General features: G+C 36.4%; 1 protein-coding gene and 1 pseudogene across 10 annotated transcripts in view; one reads left to right on the top strand and one right to left on the bottom strand.

Moving 5' to 3' along the window:
* Nucleotides 1–19,649, top strand: part of RALGAPA1 (Ral GTPase activating protein catalytic subunit alpha 1) — a 220,888-nt gene that overhangs the window by 13,575 nt on the left and 187,664 nt on the right. The gene's annotated exons all lie outside the window — the stretch shown is intronic.
* On the bottom strand, nucleotides 13,704–14,709 carry LOC132596821 (lysine-rich nucleolar protein 1-like; annotated as a pseudogene).

The following is a 19,649-nucleotide window of genomic DNA, read 5'->3' as shown; positions in this document are numbered from 1 at the left end:
ATATATATAATTTATATATATATAATTTATATATATATAATTAGTTTTTTTTGGATGCTTTTAAGATTTTCTCTTCATCATTGGTTTTGAGCAGTTTGATTATGATGTGCCATGGTGCAGTTTTCTCAATATTTCTTGCCATGGGGTTCATCAAGATTCTTAGATTTGTGGGTTTAGAGTTTTCATAAAGTTTGGAAAATTTTGGGACATTTCCTCCCAGTTATTTCTCCCCTCCCTACTTTTATTTATTTATTCTTTTATTTATTTCATTTATTAGTATATTAAAAAGTATTAATATCAGATTCATATATTAGGAAGTATTATTAGTATATTGGAGGGACTCATAGCTTTTGGAAAAGAACTGATATTCTTTTCATTTTTTTAGATTCTTTCTTCTGTTTTATCTTGAGTAGTTCCTATTTCTACTCTTCAAATTCACTAGTCTCTTCTGCTACATGCAATCTGCCATTAATCCCACTAGTTTATTTTTCATCTCAGATGTAGTTTTTATCTAGTTCATTTTGTGTGTGTGTGTGTATAAAATTATATTGTCTGTATATCTTCTTAGCTTCTTGAACATGTGGAATACAAGTAAAATAACTTAATATCCTCTGCTCATTCTAACATCTCTATCTATTCTGGGTCAGTTCCATCAGTTGATTATTCTTCTCATCCTGGGTTGTTTTCTTGCCTCTTTGTATGCTGAGTAATCTTTGGATGTCTCATATTTGAATTTTACCTTCTTAGCTTCTGGATATTTTTGTATTCCTATAAATTCTTGAGCTTTTTACTGGGATGCAGTTAAATTACTTGAAAACAGTTTAATCATTTCAGGTCTTGCTTTTAGGGTTTGTTGAGTGGATCCATCTAGGGATGATTATTACCTACTGTGAGGCAATACCTTCCTGAGTATTCTATTCAATGCCCACAGGTATGAGGGATTTTTTGTAGCCCCACTCTTGGGAACAGGTGCTGTTCCCCAGCTTATGTGAGTATCTGGTACTGTTCTCTCATATTCTCTCACATAGTACTTTTTCCTGTCTTGGGAAGTTTCCTTGCAACTATTTATGATCATACTGAAAGAGAACCCTCTCCAGTCTTCGAGGATCTCACTGTATACAGCTCTCTCCTCTTTGGTGCTCTGTCCTGTGGCCTCTAATTACCTTGGTTTCCTTGCACTATCAGCTCATTTTCTCAACTCATGGATTCCACTGGCTCTACCTGGATTCCCTTTCCTCTCACCATGGGCTGGAAACTCTTAAGACATTAAACTGGAGTAGCTGAAGGTATACCTCGTTTGTTTGCCATATGTCAGGAATGACTTTCCTTATCTGATGTTCGTACCTGCTTGAAACAGACAAACAAAAGAACAAAAAAACCCCTGAAACGTAAACAACAATTTTCAAGACACTGGACATCAGATGCTGATAATAAGAGGTTCTCTTAAATGAATGAGACTGAAAATTGGCTTCATACAAAGCAACTCGGCCCCCATATTTTTACTTTTTTACATTCAGAGAAGAAATTTATGATCAGTTGATTATTGATTATATCTGAAAAATATCTAATTGTTCTCCAATCTGAATATATTAATGTTTTCAGAAAGAAAATCAGATTAAAATATCTTAGAAAAAAAAAATATCTTAGAAAAAAATAACCTAGTGTTCATTAGGTATAAAAAGTAATGTATAAAAGAAACAAGTACCGTATATGTTCATTAAGTAAATAACTTGAAAGTGGTGTAGATTAACTTGGAACGGATATGCCTGGAAATCTGAAAATGTGTAGGAGTCATTGTGAAGTGTAAACTGCCTATAAAAATAAACTAACTTGACATTTGAATATGTTCTTAGGATTTGATGGGCAAAGTTAGCAAGTAATCCTATATACATGTCATTAGACTCTTTATATTCTTTAATTTGTATAAACTATAGTCTTTAATTTGACTCTTACTGATTTAAAAAATTAATTTGACTTCATTGAAATGTTTTATCTTTGTGTATTTGTGAAGAAGTGATTTACTGAGCAGATTATTTACATAAACAATATTACTGATTAATTTGCTTAGTAAAACAAGCTGTTTCAAAATATTGTAAGCCATTTTTGCATTAATGTTTCTTTCATTAAGGATTTTATTGCATCCAAAGAATTTTACATGGCTTATAGGACTGAATAAAATGTGGAATAGAACAATTAGTGATAAAACAAGCAACCGAAGAGCCATTACTTAAAGGTAACATTATCAGGTTCCAGAGATGAGCTGATTATAGCTATAAGGCATTGAATTTGATTCTTAGATTTCCTGGCAGCCAAAGTGAAAAGAGAAACATGTTGGGTTACAAGTTTTCAGTGTCCTAGAAAAGAAAGCATACCTTTTTCTTTCTTTTTTTTTTTGGTTAAAACATTGTTTTTTCTGGATTCTAAATTCAATCACAATTTGTATATATATGTATGTTCATATATTATTTAATGTGTCTTTTAGAAGGATCATGCAGTAGAAATAGATTTTGGAGAGAATAGAAAAATAGGCGATTAGTATGTTTGTTAGATCTATTCTTTCTAAGATCAAATGTCTACACAATCTAAATTGTTTTCATTCTTTCTTTTTTTTCTGTTTGTGTAAATGGCATCGTCATCTCCAGGTTACTAAGACATGAAACTTGCATCTTTGACAATGTGATAGAAAAAGAAAAATAAATTTACCTTAGTCACATTATCTTCTTCAACCTCTTGTTACCCCTCTCTGGTATTTTACATTTCAGTAATACTGAATGAGACATCACTTTCTGTGATGCCTGTGCTTTTGCTAATGTTATTTACTGTACTGTCATTAATAACCCATTTCTTTTAACCTTCTTATTAAGAAAGAAAGAATAAGAGGGAGGAAGGAAGGAGGAAGAAAGAAAGAAGTATCAACAACAAAATAATAATCCCACTTATTGGATTTCAAAACTGCAGTCTGGAGCTATAACTACTATAGAAAGGAAGTAGACTTTGTATGAACTCTAAATTGAAAACTTAATATGGTTTGGATGTGTGCATTAATGCATTTTTAGAAAATACCACTGTCCATTAATTATGGACCAACCATGAGTTAGGTATACTTCACGTAAGAGCAGTATTACATGAATATGAGTGATAATAAGAATTGTATTCTAGGAAGCCCGCTGGTGCAGTGAGAAAGTAGATCAGATGCTATTAAGAAGGCACCTAATACTATATTATGTAAAATGGCAATTGTATTAAAGAAAAAGCAGGGAAAGAAAATCATACTTACACCTGAAAGCCTTTACTCTTCCTTCAGTCTCAGGGGAAAATCTGTAGAGCTTTGGTGAAGTCTTCTCTTATCATCTGGTAGGTATAGGGACTTTTCCTACTTACTTCTAGTAATTTGGTTATTTATTACAGTGTAATTACTTATTTGCATGCCTGTATCTTAAGCCTTCCGGAGAGTAGAAGCATGTCTCTTCAACCTCATATCCCTAGACTCAGCATAGTGCCTGGCATATGAAAGGCGCTTAGTAAATATTATGTAGTTCATGAATGAATATATTAGGTATGAGGAGAGTGAAGTTGCTCTTCTGTGAGTAACTTCCTTTCAATTAAGAATGGTAGAAAAAACGTTTAAAGTCAGTATTCTGATCAGAAAGAATCCTTGGGTTACCTGAAGGACCTGTGCAAAAAAACTGGCTCAGAATCTAAAATCTGTCCTATGTGAAACAGAAGAACAAAGAAAAACAAAAAAATGGGACATTACATGAAAAATGTTTATGGCATTATGGCAGAGGTTATGAGATAATCTTCACCATTACTGAAAGAAATCTTCATGACCCTTATATAACATCTAATTTTTTAAAAACTTATGTCTAGTGAGCACAACAGCATGTCATCTTTGAAGTATATACCACCCACTCCCCCCCCAATCTAACAGAATAAACTGACTTGTAGACAGACACAGAGGAGAAGGAGATGTGGAGATGGAACAGAATACTGAGTTTGTGGCTCTAATGTGTCACAGCAGCCACAGGAGGCTAATATAAATCTATTTGTATTTTGTACTTTTGCTTTTCCATATGAATTTGAGAATCAGCTTGTTAAATTCTGTGTATAATATTGTTAGGATTTTAAAAATTGTATTGCCTTGAATCTATAGGTTTAATTTAAAGGAGATTGACGTCTATAGTATATCTACAGTTGACCCTAGAACAGCGTGGGTGTTGGGGCACCAACCCTCCACACAGTTGAAAATCAACATGTAACTTATAGTCGGCCGTCCATGTCGCTGCTTCTGCCTCCACAGATTCAACCAACTGTGGATTGTGTAGTGCTGTAGTATTTACTATTGAAAAAAATTCATGTATAAGTGGATTCGTGCAGTTCAGACCTGTCTTGTTCAAGGATCAGCTGTATTCTTCCTATCCCAAGGGGTCTCCATTTATTTAATTAGGCTTTCCTTAAAGGTTGTAAATAAAAAAATTTATATTTTTCTCTAAGAAAGATTTGCACATCTTTTTTATGGTCAAGAATAGGTACATTTAGGGACTTCCTTGGTGGTCCAGTGGTTAAGACTCTGTGCTTCCAATGCAGGGGACGCAGGTTCGATCCCTGGTCAGGGAACTAGGATCCCGCATGCTGTGCAGTGTGGGCCCCCCCGCAAAAAAAACAAAAAAGAATAGGTACATTTAAAAAGGATGTTAAATTTAAAAGGGATGACTTCTGTTTGCTGCAGAAGGTGCACATGTGACCACTTCATTAAATGGTGGTTTAGATAAAGATTAGGAGGAAAGAATGTTCATTTGGATAAAAACATTTATAGATCACTACTTTATATCTTATAACAGAATTTGTTCTACATTATTTTGATTCTTCAGTATAAAATGGAAGGCAAATTAAGCAAATATATTTGAAATATTGGGATAAGGAAGACAACTCTTAAAACTCACAGCAAAGTTAGAAATTGTCATGAAAATGATTGGTAAATTTGCCTTTATAAAACATTTTAAATTTCTAATAGTAAAACCCATCATTAACAGAGATAAAAGACGAACAGAACAAACGTTGCAAGAAACACTTGCAACGTTTAAAGAAGTTAATTTCCTTAATTTATGGACTGTTAAAAATTTATGAAATATGGAAAGAGATTCTCTCATACATTACTGGCTGAATCTAAATTAGAGGGCAGTTTGTTAACTGTCAAAAATTTAAATGTACATATGTATATGCTTTGAAACTAGCACTTCCATTTCTTAATATTTTTTCTTTTTTTTTGATAAATTTATTTATTTTATTTTTGGCTGCGTTGGGTCTTTGTGCAGCCTTTCTCTAGTTGTGGTGAGCGGGGATTACTCTTCGTTGCAGTCCACAGGTTTCTCATTGCGGTGGCTTCTCTTGTTGCAGAGCATGGGCTCTGGGTGCGTGGGCTTCAGTAGTTGTGGCACTTGGGCTCAGTAGTTGTAGCTTGCAGGCTCTGGAGTGCAGGCTTAGTAGTTGTGGCACATGGGCTTAGTTGCTCCGCGGCATGTGGGATCTCGCTGGACCAGGGCTCGAACCCGTGTCCCCTGCATTGGCAGGCAGATTCTTAACCACTGCGCCACCAGAGAAGTCCCTCTTAGTATTTTTTCTAAGGAAGTAAGTGGATGAGTGTGTAGGATCACTGCAGTGTTGTTTAGAATAGTGAAAAATTTGAACTAATCTAAATATTATTTGGGGGTTGATTTTAGAATTTAGGTATATTCCTTTAGTTGAACATTATGATTCTCAGGAATTGTTAGCATTCTAATAATTACTTAATAAATAATGGTTCCATCTCTTCATTATCTTTGGGAAGTTTTTAAAGAATAAACATTTTTATAGAAGCAGCTGTCATATATTGGAAATAAGAGTTAATATTTTTGAACATTTATATGTGACAGGTTCTGGACCAAGCATTTCACATGTGTTACCTGACTTAATTTTTTCAACAGACCAGTGTGGCAAATAGTAATTGATCCCCACGGAAACTTGAGTATTAAATGGCTCGTAAGCAGGGTGATATAGTGGGGAAAGTCATAATATCTGTGTTCTGATCTCAGCTGTATTATCTACTTAACACTTTATAGATACTTTGCCTGTCTGTAAAATTAAAATAGTAACATCTCAGGTATTATTGGAAGATTACGTGAAAAAAATGCATTTGAAGCACAGAATTTATGGAAGAATTTAAAACATTCAAATTTTAATTGGAACCTTAAAGATGATAAAATTGAATCAGATATTATGACCTATTCAAAGTCAAGCAAAGTTTGTTTTTAAAAAATAGAGTATAAACCTCTGAATAACTTGATAATGGTCTAGATTCTGTACTTTATTTTCAGTCTTTAACCTATTAAAAATGGGTAAGTTAGAGAGCGACTTATTTAAAAGTTATATTTTGGGAAAGTAAAGAATTGAACGAATGAAAGGAAATGAAATTCATTGTTGGTATTTTATTTTGCATAAACATAAAGAAATCTTTAAATTGCATTGCTTAGCAAAATTATTCTTTGCTTCACCACCCCAAACTAAAGTAGCATAGCTAGTAAAAGGTGTATTTGTGTTACCAAAAATTTGTTGTCATTGTCTGAATTTTTTCAAATCAGTAGCTTCAAGGTTCCCAGTCTTTTTTTTTTTTTCCCATCAGTTGTCCTTAGGGCCTTCTAGAGGCAAGTTGGTTGTTACTGTAAGCTGCTTCTTGTAATCATGCCATTTCTTGTAAATTGTCTTTAAGAAAAATGATTATTCATCTTTGCTTCCATTTATTTCTTTGAAAATCTGAAAATTGTCTTTAAGAAAAATAAGTATTCATCTTTGCTTCTGTTTATTTCTTTAAAAATCTGAAAATAATAGATCTGAGCAACCATTTGAATAACTAACTATATATAGTGCTTTGCTAGGTTTTGGGCAACTGCAAAGGAATAAAGAAGTTGATGGTATAGTAAGAGAGTCATGTCAAATATGAAACATGTTATGAGTGTTAAAGACAGAGGATCATATATAAATGGGAGGCCTTGGAGAAAGCTTCATGAAGCTGGGTCGTTTGAGGTGTACCTTGAAAGATTATTAGAATTTCAGTAGATAGAAGTAGAAGAAGAGCAGTTTGGGGGAAGGTAATGATAAGAGCACATCTATGAATGCAGGAATGTTGAAGGCAGTGGTCTTCCAAGCTTTTAAAAAATAAAGATATCAGGCCTCACCCTAGAAATTACGATTTAATGGCAAGGTGAATAGAAAGGATTGAGTATGTGGGAGATAATGTGGGGAGATGATTTATGAGATTTGGTAACCAGGTTTTAATGAGAATTTAGGAAGTAGAGATTATGCCACTTCTCTGACTATATCATTCTACCTTTTGAAATCATGTTTTATTGGTGAATTCATTGCAGGAACAGATTTCTCACCTCCCGTACCAGTATCAAGGCTACTCAGTCTATACATCAAAACCTCTGCATCATTCCTTCCCAGTCAGTACTACTCTTACTCAAAATGTAGCCTGTAGACTGGTGCTAGTTTACCGGCTGTTTATTACAGGTCTGTAACATGTTAAGTGCAGAAATTGAGGTGTTGAGAAGCTTATCTCAATTTGATAATGCTGTGACATCCAATCGTGTGATTAAGGACTTGTCTCGTTGAATAGAGTATAGACCATTCTAGGTGCTTTTCACTTTATTTTCTAGTAATTTATTGTAAGCTTTGGTTTGTGTTGAATTGGAATTTAAAAAATTTAAAAAAACTGTCCCTTTATAGATAATTTGAGAAGCATGGTCTATACAGTGTTTAAAATTAACTTCTCCCATTCTAACTCATTCTGCTTTTATCCTGTGTTGTTTTAAAGTATATTTTCTTTTCCTAGTGTAATAGTATTTACTTCCCCTTACTCATTTTAAAATATGCATATGTTTAACTATTTTCAGTATTCAGAAGGATGCCTTTGAGTTTAGGGATATGAATTGAGAAACTATTTTCTATTTTGGAGGTATAGAACTGAATCCAGAACATTAGTAGTACTGTATTTTGATTGCTTTCCTATTGTCTGACTACTCAATTAAAAAAACAAAGAAGACATTATTTTATATAATAGTTGTATACTAGGAGCTGGCTAATCTTTGGCTCTGTAAAAGTGAAGGTGGTACATTTGCTTGAAGTAAACATCTCTAATTGGTGATATAACAGTTTGCAATTTCTAGATTTAGGAAAAAAATATTTTTTCAGTCTGATTTCCATTAATTCTATTTCTTTTCAGATTAATTCTTTTCAGACTAGCCAAGAAGTTCTAGCTTTCAGATTTAGTTAGTCAGATAGGGTCTGGCAGATCTCACAAATCGGGATGTCAAGGAGTTGAATATTAGGCTGGCTAAAAGAGATAGATCAGTAAAACAGAAACCTACACCCATTAGTAGTCACTCCCCATTTCCCCTTACTCTCTAACCCTGGCAACCATTAATTTACTTCTATCTCTATGTATTTGACCACTCTAGATGTTTCATATAAATGGAATCACAAAATATGTGGTTTTTGTGTCTGGCTTCTTTCACTTAATGATGTTTTCAAGGTTCATCACTGTTTTAGCATGTAACAGTATTTCATCTCTTTTTATGGCTTAATAATAACTATGGATATACAATATTTTATTTATCAGTTGATGGCCATTTGGGTTGTTTCCACTTTTTTACTGTTATGAATAATGATATGAACATTTGTGTGGTCATATGTTTTCAATTCTTGGGTATGTACTGTTGTAGGAGTTGAATTGCTGGGTAATATGTTAATTCCATATTTACCTTTTTGAGGAATTGCCAAACCATTTCCAAAGTAGCTGCATAATTTATATTCCACCAGCAATGTATGAAGGCATTGTAATTTCCGAACACTTGTTACTGTCTGTCTTTCTGGGTATAGTCATCATAGTGGATGGGTAGTGGTATCACATTTTGATTTTGATTTGCATTTCCCTGATGGCTAATGAGGTTGAGTATCTTTTCGTGTGCTTATTAACCATTTATATACCTCCTTTGGAGAAATGTCTATTCAAATCCTTTCCCTATTTTTAATTGGCTTATTGTTTCTTTTGTCAGATATACAATTTGCAAATATTTTCTCTTATTCTGTAGATTGTCTTTTCACTTTTTTTGTAGTGCCCTTTAAGGCAAAACAATTCTGAGTTTTGATGAAGTCCAGTTTATTTTTTATTGTTTCTTGTGAGTTTGGTGTCATATCTAAGAAACAGTTGACTAGTCCAAGATCATGTTTTCTTCTAAGAGTTTTATAGTTTTAGCTTTTACAATTAGGGCTTTGGTCCATTTTGAGTTAATTTTTGTATATGGTATGAGGTAGTGATCCTGCTTCATTCTTTTGCATATTGATATTCAGTTGTCACAGCACCATTTGTTGAAAAAACTGTTTTTCCCCTGTTGAGTTGTCTTAATACCCTTGTTTAAAATCATTTGACCATCAGTGTAAGAGTTTATTTCTGGACTCTCAACTTTATTCCACTCATCTGTATGTTTATCCTTATAGCAGCACCACCCTATCTTGATCGCTGTAATTTGTAGTAAGCTTAGAAACTGGAAAGTGTCAGTTTTCCAGCTTTCTTCTTCTTTTTCTTCTCTTTTTTTCAGTTGACGTATTATGGTATTATTGATACATAACATTATGTTAGTTTCAGGTGTACAACATGATTTGATATTTGTATAGTTGATGTTTGTCACCAGATACATAATTACAACATTTTTCTTTTCCTGTGGTGACAACTTTTAAGATCTATTCTTAGCACTTCTCAAATATGTAATACAGTATTAACTGTAGTCACACATGCTGTACATTCCCCATGACTTATTTATTTTATAACTGGAAGCTGGTACCTTTTGATGTTCTTCTTTTTCAAGATTGTTTTGATTATTCTGGGTCCCCTGTGTTTTCCTATGAATTTTAGGATCAGCTTTTCAATTTCGACAAAAGAGCCACTTGGGATTTTGATAGAGGTTGCATTTAATCTTTAGATATATTTGGGAGAATATTGCTATCTTAACAATATTGTGTCTTCCTATCTATGAACATAGAATGTCTTTCAGTTAGTTTAGATCTTCTTTAGTCTCTTTCACTGATGTTTTATAGTTTTCAGGGTACAAATCTTACATTTCTTTTGTTAGATTTATTCCCAAGTATTTTATTCTTTTCATGCTTTGTAAATGAAGTTGTTTCCTTAATTTCACTTTGAATTATTCATTGGTGGTGGGTAAAAAGGCAATTGATTTTGTATATTCATCTTGTATTCTTCAACCTAGCTGAACTTGTTTATTAACTTGTATAGATTTCTGTGTGTGTATTCCTTAGAATTTTTTATATACAAAATCATACCATTTGTGAATAGAGATGTAATGCTTCTCACTTTATAGTGTATATGGTTTTTATTTATTTTCATGTCTAATTTCTTTGGCTAGAACTTCCTGTACAGTGTTGAATAAAAGTGGCAAAAGCAGACATCCTTGTCTTGTTCATGTTTTTAAGGGTAGAACTTTTGGTCTTTTACCAGTCAGTATGAAGTTAGGTGTGGGTTTTTCATAGATGCCCTTCATCAGTTTGAGGACATTACTTTTTATTCCTAACTTTTTGAGTTTCTTTATCATTAAGGGAAGTTGACTATCGTCAAGTACTTTTTCTGTGTCTGTTAAGACTATCACGTAGGTTTTGACCTTTTTATTAATATGGTGTATTGCATTGATTGATTTTTGTATGTTGAACTGACCTTGCATTCTGGGATAAATCCTACTTGGTCATTATGTATAATTCTTTTAATATATTGCCATATTCAGTTTTCTAGTATTCTGTTGAGGATTTTTGTGTCTTTATTCATAAGGAATATGGGTCTGTAGTTTTCTTTTCTTGTAATGTTTTTGTCTGATTTTGGAATGAGGGTAATACTGGCCTCACTGATACAGTTTGAAAGTGTTCTCTTCTTTATTCTTTGGAAGAGTTGATAGAATTCACCTATGAAGCCATTTGGGCCTGGACTTTTCTTTGAGGTCAGTTTTCTTTATTACTCAGTCCTTCTTTTTACTTTTTATAGATCTATTCAGATTTTCTATTTCTTCTTGGGTCAGTTTTGGTAGTTCATTTTATGTCTTTTCTTTGAATTTGTCCATTCCATATAGGTTACCTAACTTGCTAACAACAAATGCTCATAGTATCCCCTTAAGATATTTTCTATTACTGTAAGATTGGTAGTAATGTTCTCTTTTCCAGATTAGTAATTTGAATCATATCTCTCTTTATATTGGATAGTCTAGCCAAAGATTTATCAATGTTATCTTTTCAAAGAACTAATTTTGGTTTCATTGATTCCTTGGTATTGTTTTTCTTTTCTCTATTTTACTTATCTCCATTCTAATCTTTATTATTTCCTTTCTTCCGCATGCTTTTGCTTTTTGTTTTCTAGTTTTTTAAAGTGGAACATTAGGTTATTGATTTTGAGACCTGCATCAAGGTGTTTATTAAAGCTATAAATTTACCTCTAAGCACTGTTTTAGTGGGGTGCCGTATATTTGGTATGTTGTTTTTTCATTTACAGGTCAAAGTGTTTTTTACAGTGGATTTGAGTTACTATCTAGAATCCTTTCATTTCATCTTGATGGACTCACTTTAGTAATTTTTATAGGGCAGACCTGTTAGCAACAAATTCTCTCAGTTTTGGTGTACCTAGGGATGGCTTAATTTTGCCTTAATTTTTGAGGACAGTTTTGCTGAGTATAGAATTCCTGGTTGCCAGGTGTTTTCTTTAAGCTCATTGACTATGTCATCTCAGTGACTTCTGGCCTTCCTGTTTTCTGATGACAAATCAGATATTTTTCTTAGTGAGGCTTTCTTGTTAAGTGATGTGTTGCTTCTCTCTTGGTGCTCTCAAGATTCTTTTTATTGTTATCTTTTGACAGTTTTGTTATGATGTGCTTAGATACGGGTCTCTGAGTTTATTCTACTTCTAATTTATTGAGTTTCTTAAATGTCCACATAAATGTTTTTCATGAAACTTGGAAAAATTTCAGCCATTATTTCTTGAAATTTTTCTGTCTCTTTCTCTCTTTTCTCTCCTGGGTCTCCTGTTGTATGTGTATTGCTGCATTTGATGGTGACTCAGAAGTCTCTGAGGCTCTGTTCATTTTTCTTCATTATTGTTAAATTCTGTTCATGAGACTGGATAATCTCAACTAACTTAATCTTTTGAGTTTGCTAATTTTTTTATTTTGCCAGTTCAGATGTGCTATTGAGCTTTTAGTGAACTTTTCATTTTGTATTGTACTTTTAAACTCTTTTTTTTTTTTTTTGCGGTACGCGGGCCTCTCACGGTTGTGGCCTCTCCCGTTGCGGAGCACAGGCTCTGGACATGCAGGCTCAGCGGCCATGGCTCACGGGCCCAGCCGCTCCGTGGCATGTGGGATCCTCGCAGACCGGGGCACGAACCCGTGTCCCCTGTATCGGCAGGTGGACTCTCAACCACTGTGCCACCAGGGAAGCCCTAAACTCTTTTTTTTAAACATAATTTCTACCTCATTATTGATATCCTCTCCTTGGTGAGGTGCCATTCTCACACTTTCCTTTAGTTCTTTAGACATGGTTTCCTTTATTTTTTGGAACATATTTAAAACAGATGATAGTGTTTGCCTAGTAGATCTAATGTTTGTTCTTCCTCAGGGACAGTTTCTATTGACTGATCTTTCTCCTGTACATGGGGCATGCTTTTGTTTTGTTTTGGTCATAGTCAGTTGATTTGTTACAAAGGTGCCTAGGCAATTCAACTGAGAATTGAAAATGTTTTTAACATCAAAACAAACAATGCTAGAAATATTGGACAGCTGATAACAAGGAACAAATTATTGATACATGCAACAATATAGATAAATCTCAAAATGGTTATGCTAAGTGAAAGAAGCCAGTTTAAAACACAGTAGGGCTTCCCTGGTGGTGCAGTGGTTGAGGGTCCACCTGCCGATGCAGGGGACACGGGTTCGTGCCCCTGTCCGGGAAGATCCCACATGCCACGGAGCAGCTGGGCCCGTGACCCATGGCCACTGAGCCTGCACGTCCGGAGCCTGTGCTCTGCAACGGGAGAGGCCTGCGTACCGCAAAAAAAAAAAAAAAAAAAGAGTAAATATTCTATAATCCCAATTATATACAAATTCTAGAAAATGCAAGCTACTTCATAGTGACAGAGTAGTAGTGGTTATCTGGGGATGGGGAAGGAAGGGATGGATTACAAAGGGGCACAAGGAAACTTTTGCAAATCATGGGTATGTTCATTACCTTAATCGTTGCTGGTTTCCTGGATGCATACATATGTCAAAACTCATCAAATTGTTCACCTTAAATATGTGCAGATTATTGTATGTCAATTATATTTATATAAAGCTGCGAAAGGCAAAAAAAAAATGCTCCTGAGTGGAGGCGAGGAGGTGGTCACGCGTGGGTCAGGCAGAGCACGTGTCCTCTTCTCCCCCTGCAGCAGTTACGAGGAGGACAGCCTCAGCCTGGGATTCTGAAGGACCAGAAAGCCCCTCAGCCAAAGTCGTGGCATGAAGTGTTGGAGACCACGGGCTCCCTGCTGCTGGAGGTGTGGCAGAGGCTGGCCTGGTGGCCTTTGGAGTCCCTAACGCCTCTGGGACCAGGATCTTGTGGCTTGGCAGTAGGCGAGTGTGCATCTAGGGGAGGGAAGATGCACTGGAGGGATGAGGACCAGGCCGCACCTGGCCTATGTGTGCGTTGTCCTTGTTGCCTTTCTTTTCCAACACCACCTCCAAGTCCGTGTTGTGCTCCTCATCCCAAGGTTCTCCTCCTACTCTGCTCTCCTGCCTCTTCTTCCTCTTCAGAGCTGGCTCCTCAATGTCTGCCTGCTCTGCTTTTTTCTTGGACTTCATTTTCTTCTTCACAGGAGCCTTGGGGCCGTCTCCTGTTGGGATGTATTCTGGAGCTTCAACTTTGACTGGCTTCTTTTTACTTTCTTTCCTAGGGCTGCTCAACCCGGACCTGGAGAGCTCAGGGTGCCCCAGGAGGGGTATCTCCCTCCTGGTGGATTTTCTTTTTCTCCTTCATCTTCATGTTGCTTCATCTTCACGTTGTGTTCCCTGGGGCTCCCCTACTTCTGTTTCTGTCCCGAGGCTGCCTGCTCCCAGATGCCATCTTTCCCAACTGAGCAAGTGTACAAAGCATCCCTGGCCTCTCAGAACCAAGGGTCCCTGGCTGAGAAGGCTGTAGCTTCCTGGGCCTTTTTCTCCTTCTTGTGTTTTTTGAGCTTCTTGCCAGCTGTGGTTACCTCCTCGACCTGCATGGGGTCTGGGGAGGTCTTCACCCTCAAGCCAGGGGACATGGACTTCCTCTTCTCCCCACTGAGTGACTTGGATGGACCAAGTGCCTGCTTCCTGCGGCTGGGTGACAGCTCAGTCCGTCCAGCATGTAACGTGGCCTCAGGTTCTAGGGGCTCCTCACAGGGCTATGACAGTTCTTTTTCTTCACTAGAGGCATTTTGGGTGCCTGCTCTTGGACCACATTCTTCGAGGGTGGTATGGCTCTTGTGGGACAAACCTCTCTGAAGTAATTGTCACTATTTAAAACCTAGTATTGAGTCTCTGGTTCTTTGACTACCTTCTTTTTCTTCTTTTTCTCTGGGAGCCCAAGGCCCAGGTCTCCTTTCTGAGTCTTAGTGATCATTCCCAAAGGCCAAACTTCCCTGCCTCCACGTGAGAGCTGGGGCATACTTTCCTTTTTTTTTTTTTTTAATTTATTTATATTTACTTATTTATTTTTGGCTGCTTGGGTCTTCATTGCTGCACGCAGGCTTTCTCTAGTTGCGATGAGTGGGGGCTCCTCTTTGTTGCGGTGCATGGGCTTCTCGTTGCAGTGGCTTCTCTCTGCAGAGCCCAGGCTCTAGGTATGTGGCTTCAGTAGTTGTGGCACGTGGGCTCAGTGGTTGTGGCTCGCAGGCTGTAGAGCGCAGGCGCAGCAGTTGTGGTGCACGGGCTTAGTTGCACCACGGCAGGGGCATACTTTCTTATTTCTTTGTGTGTCTTGTAATTTTGTTGAAAAACTGACATTTTAAATAATACAGCAACTCTGGAAACCACTTTCTCCCTCTCCCCCAGGGTTTGTTGTTTCTGTTGTTATTGTTGCTGTGTGATTCTTTAATGACTTTCCTGAACTATGTGCAGTGTATTTTCTTTCTCCTATGTGACCACCACATTCTTTACTCGTTCAACTTAGTGGTCAGCTAATGCCTGCACGGATACTTCCTTACAAGCCTGGAGTCAGTAAGTTTCCTAGTCTTTGCGAAGGAGCTCTCTGTGTGTATTGGGACATACTGTCAGTATTCAAGAAACCGTTTACAATACTTTTTTAGCCTTCACATCTTTCTTGTGTAACCTCAAGATCAGACAGAGGTGAAAGTTTAAATCTTTTTCCAGACTTTCCTTAGTATGCTTGCAGCTCAGCTCATGGCTTTCTATACTCCCCTTAATATGTCGTAGCTCTTTAAAGTTCCCTATGGATAGCACATTCTCTATATTTTTCCTTTTAAGTTTTTTTTTGGTTAGTTGTTTGCCTCATCAGTGATTGCTGCCTCAGGCAGCTGTGGTGTTAAATAATTGCCACTGATTGTTTTCCACAAATGTCTCCAGGGGAAAAGCTGTTGCCTTGTGTGAGTTCTGAGTTACTCAAATAAAGACAAGCTTTGCAAGCTGGATTTTCGAAGGAGCAGCTAGATAAGTCAAATAATGACATTTCTCTTAGAGTGAAGCTTTGAAAGAACTCCAATTCTGTTCTGACTCCTCCAGTGACCCATAGGCTGCTGTTTCTCACTGTGATCCTGGGCTGTTGGTTTTTAAGGCTGCTATGGAGATGAGGATGGGGAATGGGAACACAGTAAGTTTGAAATGCCACAGAGCTAACTGTTCTTATTGAGATTCATCCATTTTTCTTGAAAAAATGTGCTTGATTGTTGTGAGCTTTTGATTAATTTCCAGGTCTATGAAAAGGTTGACTTTTACTGTTTTTGCTTTTGTTTAGCTGTTTTTAATGGAGGAAAAGATTTTCAGAGTTCCTTATTCCACTAACTCGCTGATATTACCTACTTATAACTTGCTTTTTAAACTATACTTAATGTTTTTCAGTTTTATTAAAATGTTCTTTTATGAATATTTTTAGTGGCTGCCTATTCATTTGTATGGATGTATCATAATTTAGTTTCTTACTGTGTAGTGGGTAGTGGACAGATATTAGGAAGTTAGGGAAGAAAAATAGGACTTGTATATCATGTGAAGGAACCCAGGCTTATCCTGTTTACAGTGGGAAATGCCTTAAGTATTTTAAGCTGATGAGTGATACCGGTAGTTGGACTCAGGTTTGGTAAATTATTCTGATAGCAATATGTGGAGGACGGATAAAAAGTGGCCTTCAAATGGTGTGAGATTAGGTAGGAGGCTACTAATAAAATTCAGGCAAGAGGTCATGAAGTAGCAAACTAAAAATTTTCACTATCCTAAAACTTCAGAGTAGCTATCTCAGCCTCTACAGGACTGTGTAGCTTTCAAATAATTCTTTAAAAATACCGTTCTTTCAGAATGAATTTGATTAAAATTGGCCACAAGGTTATATTATGCTTTGGTGTACTGCCTGAAGTGTAGCTAATATGGTGGTGTTGATTGAGGGATCAGAAAAGCTGATTTGGAACTGTTTAATAGCTTTGTGTGACCTGGACTTGTTACCTAACTTCTCTCAGGCTTAATTTCCTCAGAAAGTGGAAATAATATACCTATTTCAAAAATGTATTCGTGGAGGGCTTCCCTGGTGGCGCAGTGGTTGAGAGTCCGCCTGCTGATGCAGGGGACACGGGTTCGTACCCCGGTCCGGGAGGATCCCACATGCCGCGGAGCAGCTAGGCCCGTGAGCCATGGCCTCTGAGCCTGCGCATCCGGAGCCTGTGCTCTGCGACGGGAGAGGCCACAACAGTGAGAGGCCCGCATATCGAAAAAAAAATATATATATATATATATATTCATGGAGAATGAATAAGATATGTTTGTGTAACTGTAAAAGTGCTATCTATGCAAATGTAAACTATTAAGTAAACATAAGTGATTATAACTGTTTGCCTTATCTTTATGTCTCTATGCTTCTGGTATGTTTGATAAAACAGAATTGATGTTGCTCTTAAATCAGACATTGTATCTTTGTTTATAAGATTATCTTTTTCACTGTATCTCCTCATTTCCTCTGTGCCTATGTCGAATCTTTGAAAGCAAGAGAATAATTTTTATTTTACTTTGTGTTTAAGGGTTTTTTTATGTCACTAATAATTTTTATTATATATTGAAATAATATTTTTGATATATTGGTTAAATATAATATATTCAAATTAATTTCATCTGTTTCCTCTACCTTTTTCTCTTCTTTTTTTTAACATCTTTATTGGAGTATAATTGCTTTACAATGGTGTGTTAGTTTCTGCTGTATAACAAAGGGAATCAGCTGTACGTATACATATGTCCCTGTATCCCCTCCCTCTTGCATCTCCCTCCCATCCTCCCTATCCCACCCCTTTAGGTGGTCACAAAGCACCGAGCTGATCTCCCTGTACTATGTGGATGCTTCCCACTAGCTATCTGTTTTACATTTGTTAGTGTATATATGTCCATGCCAACCTCTCACTTCGTCCCAGCTTACCCTTTCCCCTCCCCGTGTCCTCAAGTCCATTCTCTATGTCTGCGTCTTTATTCTCATCCTGCCCCTAGGTTCTTAGAACCATTTTTTTTTTCTTTTTAGATTCCATATATATGTGTTAGCATACGGTATTTATTTTCTCTTTCTGACTTACTTCACTCTATATGACAGACTCTAGGTCCATCCACCTCACTACAGATAACTCAATTTCGCTTCTTTTTATCGCTAATATTCCACTGTATAAATGTGCCACATGTTCTTTATCCATTCATCTGTCATGGACACTTAGGTTGCTTCCATGTTCTGACTATTGTAAATAGTGCTGCAGTGAACATTGTGGTACATGACTCTTTGAATTATGGTTTTCTGAAGGTATGTGCCCACTAGTGGGATTGCTGGGTCATCTGGTAGCTCTAGTTTTAGTTTTTTAAGGAACCTCCATACTATTCTCCATAGTGGCTGTATCAATTTACATTCCCAGCAACAGTGCAAGAGGGTTCCCTTTTCTCCACACCTTTTCCAGCATTTATTGTTTGTAGACTTTTGGATGATGGCCATTCTGAGTGGTGTGAGGTGATACCGCATTGTAGTTTTGATTTGCATTTCTCTACTGCTCACTGATGTTAAGCATCCTTTTATATGTTTGTTGGCAATCTGTATATCTTCTTTGGAGAAATGTCTTTTTAGGTCTTTTGCCTATTTTTGGAGTGGGTCGTTTGTTTTTTGATATTGAGCTGCATGAGCTGCTTGTATATTTTGGAGATTAATCCTTTGTCAGTTGCTTCATTTGCAACTATTTTCTCCCATTCTGAGGGTTGTTTCTTCATCTTGTTTATGTTTTCCTTTGCTGTGCAAAAGCTTTTAAGTTTCATTAGGTCCCATTTGTTTATTTTTGTTTTCATTTCCATTTCTTTAAGAGTGGGTCAAAAGGGATCTTGCTGTGATTTATGTCAAATAGTGTTCTTCCTATGTTTTCCTCTAAGACTTTGAAAGTGTCTGGCCTTACATTTAGGTCTTTAGTTCATTTTGAGTTTATTTTTGTGTATGGTGTTAGGGAGTGTTCTGATTTCATTCTTTTACATGTAGCTGTCCAGTTTTCCCAGCACCACTTATTGAAGAGGCTGCCTTTCTCCATTGTATATTGTCACCTGCTTTATCAAAGATAAGGTGACCATATGCGCATGGGTTTATCTCTGGGCTTTCTGTCCTGTTCCATTGATCTAAATTTCTGTTTTTGTGGCAATACCATACTGTCTGGCTTACTGTAGCTTTGTAGTATAGTCTGAAGTCCGGGAGCCTAATTCCTCTAGCTCCATTTTTCTTTCTCAAGATTGCTTTGGCTATTCAGGGTGTTCTGTGTTTCCATTCAAATTGTGAAATTTTTTGTTCTAGTTCTTGAAAAATGCCATTGGTAGTTTGATAGGGATTGCACTGAATCTGTAGACTGCTTTGGGTATATAGTCATTTTCAAAATGTTGATTCCTCCAATCCAAGAACATGGTATATTTCTCCATCTATTTGTATCATCTTTAATTTCTTTCATCAGTGTCTTATAGTTTACCGCATACAGGTCTTTTGTCTCCGTAGGTAGGTTTATTGCTAGGTATTTGATTCTTTTTGTTGCAGTGGTACATGGGAGTGTTTCCTTAATTTCTCTCTCAGATTTTTGATCATTAGTGTATAGGAATGCAAGAGATTTCTGCGCGTTAATTTTGTATCCTACTTTACCAGATTCATTGATTAGCTCTAGTAGTTTTATGGTAGCATCTTTAGGATTCTCTATGTATAGTATCATGTCATCTGCAAACAGTGACAGCTTTACTTCTTCTTTTCCGATTTGGATTCCTTTTATTTCTTTTTCTTCTCTGATTGCTGTGGCTAAAACTTCCAAATCTGTGTTGAATAGTAGTGGTGAGAGTGGGCAACCTTGTCTTCTT

Source organism: Globicephala melas, chromosome 2 (genome assembly GCF_963455315.2).
Source record: "Globicephala melas chromosome 2, mGloMel1.2, whole genome shotgun sequence".
NCBI lineage: Eukaryota > Metazoa > Chordata > Mammalia > Artiodactyla > Delphinidae > Globicephala > Globicephala melas.
This window is presented reverse-complemented; position numbering and strand designations above follow the sequence as displayed.